This window comes from Macaca mulatta, chromosome 10 (assembly GCF_049350105.2).
Source record: "Macaca mulatta isolate MMU2019108-1 chromosome 10, T2T-MMU8v2.0, whole genome shotgun sequence".
NCBI classification, from domain to species: domain Eukaryota; kingdom Metazoa; phylum Chordata; class Mammalia; order Primates; family Cercopithecidae; genus Macaca; species Macaca mulatta.
The window spans coordinates 57,289,011-57,294,224 of NC_133415.1; positions in this window are offsets into that span (position 1 = coordinate 57,289,011).

A 5,214-nucleotide genomic window follows, 5' to 3' on the forward strand; every position below is an offset into this window, starting at 1 on the left:
TTGTCAAAATGTGAGCCTGGGAGAATGAAGCAGATCCTGGGAACTCCACAGGAGAGAACTCCTGGAAGCTTGTGCCTGGTTTCCTCCAGACTTGACACATGCACCTTTTTCCTCTACTAATTCTGCTTTGCCCCCTTTCTTGTAATCAAGTAAAGATCTGAGTATGACTATTTCCTTAGTCCTGTGAGTCTTTCTAGTGAACCACCAAACCTGGGGATGCTCTTGGGGAACCTTGACACAAATGCATTGTGTAAGATTTTTATGAAGTTGATATGATATATGTAACTGTAATCAGGTGGTTATTTCACAGAATAGCTTTCCCTAATCTGTTTTCCTTTTCTTTTTTTCCCTTGATATTTGACTTGGAAAGTCTTATATTTCTATATCTATCCAATTGAATAAAGCCATAAAAGGAATAAATGAAACGATAATGTCAGAAAATAATGTGAAATAAGCAGCAATCCTATTTTAACTGAAAAAATAGAAAATCTGGGTGATCGACAATATGTTCTACAATATGAATGTTTCTAGAAAAAAACGAAAAGGTGGTCAATTTTCTGCAACGGAAGTGGGCTTAATTCCTTTTTATAATAATTGTGCAGGTCAGGTGCAGTGGCTCACACTTGTAAATCCCAGCATTTTGGGAGGCTGCGGCAGGAGGATCACTTGAGCCCAGAAGTTCCAGACCCACCTGGGCAATAGAGTGAGACCTCATCTATTAAACAAACAAACAAAGAAACAAAGAAACAAACAACAACAACAACAACACCTTCAAAAGAAAATTAGCCAAGTGTGGTGGTACATGCCTGTAGTCCCAGCTACTTGGGAGGCTAAGGTAAAAGGTGAAAGGATCACTTAAGGCCAAGAAGCAGAAGTTGCAGTGAGCCAAGATGGCACCACTGTACCCCAGTACCGGCAACAGAGGGTGACCCTATATCAAAACTAAATAAATAAATAATTGTGTATCAGGCCAGATATAACCACACAAAATTGTAGTCCCAGCTACTATAGGAGGACTGCTTGAGCCCAGGAGTTCAAGGATACAGTGAGCTATGAATGCACCAATGAATAGACACGGTATTCTAGCCAAGGCAACATAGAGAGACCCCATCTCCTATAATACTAATAATTGATTAATTGTGCGTCATTCAAGTAAATTCTATAACTGGAGAAAAACATAGTACTATTGAGAATGTACTATAATAGTCTACTACTGATCATAGAGTTCCTCTTTACTTGCTTCTAATCTTATTCTGTGTTTCTCCTAAAACTAAAAAAATGGTTCATCCATTAAAAGCAGTTCATCACAAAACAAGTCAAAAAGATGAAAGAATTGCATCCAAACTGTAGGATGTGTTATCCACCACTTCCTGTGAACAGATTCTTGAGGGATAAGAAAATATTTGAATAACTAAGTTTGTGCATGAACACATTAAGGTCAAATACCCATGACATTATAGTGTGTTTCTGTGTACTAGAGACAAAATGTTCAAAAAGCAATTTAATGAATATACATTAAATTAAAAACTGCCTTCATTAAACTGAGATGATCTTCCCTCAATGCACGAATACCTTCAGAATTCACATGTGAAGCCTTAAATATAGACCAAAGATTTGTATATAATTACTTAAAGTTTTGAGGGTAATTCTTGGCTGCTTCTTTTCCTTGCCTAGGACAGCAACATGACAGAAATATAATGAGGAAAATAGGAATATAGGATTCCTAATACTCAGTTTACATTTCAATAGTGACATTATGTTTCAAATGCCTGTACCTAAAACAGAAAAGCCTGGATATCACTGTAAACACGTGGGCTGATGAGGAGAAAAGAGACCATTAAACAGATGAGGAAATCAAACCTGAGGGTATCAATGTCAAGGCTAAAGGTGAAGGTACAGAGTATTTTCACTCAACACATCAGAGGCATTGCTGCCAGCACACCACAGATAAATTCCCCATGTCCTGTCGCTGAGGAAATACACAGTTGAGATGACAGTTCAGGTGAACGTGCAATTCACCTCTCATCAAAGACAGTGTTCTAAATTGATCAGCTGTTATACACACTTATGAAATCACAGCTAAATAAAATATTCATTTTTCCCATGACCACATGGGCTACTGCAGCACCTGCATTTCTCCTATCCCCTCGTTTGGCCTTAAATTACAGCTCTTTGATCCCAAACCATGTAGAATCAGTTAAAAATATCAAAATATTTATCAAAAAAGAAAACACTGAAATACCACAGACTTGCTGGATATGAATACACTTTTATATTGCAAAATCAGTGCAGTATTTATTGAAAATGAGAAATTTGGTATTCACAGAATGAATTTTATAATATGATTGCATCTAAAATTAACTAAGTTTGGTATATTATCTTACACTGTAAAGGACATTTATGAAACAGCTATCATATCAAATAACTAGCTGTCTCAAAAAAAAATTAGCCAAAGCATCTATATGCAACTTAATCACATCTTATTCGCTCATGTCAGTGAAACTTCTCTCTCTGAGGCCTGACAGTTATGAAGTGAAATGAGCTGTGGAGTTTACCCCAAGTCTAGCACTCCCTCCTGCCTCCAGTACTCTCCACAGCAATAACCTCTCTTGTGAGACTGGCCATACGCCAAAGCAACTGGAAGTGACTCATCTCAAGTTTACTTGGCTTTAACTCCCAAGAACCAAGCAAATATCTTTCTTTCCTCCCTCCTTGTCCTTTCACAATCCCTCTTCCTTTGAAAAAGTGATTTTTAGATCTGTCATCCTGATGCTTCCCTTCCTAGCTGCTTTTTATGGATCATTGTGACCACTGTTGTCATCTGTGTTCAGGAGTAGTATACACCTGTAATCTCTCTTCTCATCTCATTCTCCTTCCCCTGTGGCTAGAATCATGCTCAGAAATAAAAGGAAATTAATGCTTTCCCTGGATTCTGTTATTTTTTAAATTGCTCTCCAATAGTTCTTTTTCCAGATTTCTCTAAAGTAAGGCTATTCCCTTGTTATTCAGGGCTATGTCCAGTGACCAGCACCAACATCACCTGAGTACTCATGAGAAATGCAGAATCCCATACCTGCTGAATCAGAATGTGCACTTTCCAGAAGCTCCTCAACTAATTCACGACAATTTGAATGCCCTTTTCTACACTGATGTGCTTGCATATTGGTTTACCCTAATTGCCCTGTTTGGCCTAGCGTCAATTTCTTCCCTACTATGTCCCTGAATTTAATACTACATTATAAGCCATAATGTTTCTAATGAACTTTTAATCAGGCAATACCATCTCTACTTAATTTCTTCTCCATAAATCACCCAACACTATTCTTTTGAACTATGTTAATTTGGCCTATAGGATACTATCCCATGAATTTACACCATTTTCTATAAAACTAAATTATAGCCATTCATGGCTGACCATTTACGGTGATATTCATCTATGGTAGATAAACCACAGGTCTGTGTGGTAAAGTACCTCAATCCTTAATGCCTCCCCAGTAGTGAGGATGACAGCAAGAGTAGGAAAATGTTACTCTAATTCGCTGACACATTTTCATACTGGAAGCTCACTTTATCTTCTTTCCTATTTCTAACACCCTGTTCTTCCTTCTTCTACAGATCAATTTGACTTTACCACCTTCCATTACATATACCCGCATATGCTTTTTAAAATTTATTCCGTGTACACTCTGCCCTCTTCATTCTTTCTTTCTCTTTTATTCATTTCCTCCTCCTTCTCTCCTGACTTACCTCAGTTTTTAGAGTATCTTAAAATGGAACTCAGAACTCAGCTCCTTCAGTGGTGCTCCCAATAGAATCAATAGCTGACCCTTGGTTATCACCATTTTAATTCTCCTTTACTTATTATAGTTAATAGGACATTTTCTTTAGCTAGTAGACTATATTAGTGCTCATATGCTAAAAGAAACATTCCATTAAATGACTTTTAAAACAAAATCCAGTTCTCACCTTCTCCTTTTCCTTTTCCACTGACTATTCCATTGCCTTTTTCATGGGAAGGTCCAGGTAAAGGCTGTGACACATACTTGGGGACACACTGCTAAGGAAATATCAAGAGTTAGTTTCCATTTAAAAAATTATAATGAGTTGCATCAAGAGATTCTTATCATTCTCTTATTATGAAACTGGGTCTCATTCTGTCAACCCAGGGCTAGAATGCAGTGGCATGATTATGACTCACTGTGGTCTCAACCTCCCGACCTCAGGCAATCTTCCCACCTAAACTTCCTGATAGCTGGAACTACAGGTGCATACCATCATGCCAGGCTAATGTATTTATTGTTACTTTTGTAGAGACAAGGCCTCATTATACTGCCCAGGCTGGTCTCAACCTCCTAGGCTCAAGCAAACCTTCCACTTCTGCCTCCCACACTGTTGAGATAACCAGTGTGCACTAGCACACCCAGCCCTAATCAATTCCTTTAAATAAACCCCAATGTTGCCCAGACATGGTGGCTCATATCTGTAATCCCAGCCCTTTGCAAGGCCAAGGTGAGTGGATTGCTTGAGTTCAGGAGTTTGAGACCAGCCTGGGCAACATAATGGGAATACATCTCTACACAGAAATACAAAAAGGAGTCAGGCATGATGGTCTGTGTCTGTATCCCAGCTGCTCAGGAGGCTGATGTGGGAGGATCACTTGAGCCTGAGAGGTGGAGACTGTAGTGAACCAAGATCATGCCACTGCAGTCCAGACTGGGGAACAGAGCAAGACCCTGACTCCCCAGAAGTTTCTATTTAAAATGTGAGAACAAAGAGAGAGACAAATGAAAAACAAGCCTAATTGGTCAATGAAATAGGAGCTTAAGTCAAGAAAGGAAAGAAACAACATGAAGTACCATAAAATACATGGAGAAATAGATCTATTATAGAGTGTTTTGGTCTTTCATATCCCGAATAATACTAATTAATATTTATGCTACAATTAGTTTATGTAAGTATTTCTGTGATAGAGTTTATTACTCTAAGACATTCAAGTAGCTAAATATGGTCATCTACCACTACCTTAAAGAACATTATTACAACAGAGGGAAACCTGGAACTTTTCATCAAATTTCCACCCAGGAAAAGATTTGGTCACCAGAATACCAAAGAGTAATGTATGGCTTGAAATGGTATATTTATTAGAACATGAGTTGAGGCTAATAAAACATTTAAGAAATGTTAATGTAATATCACAATTTTAACATTCCAGTT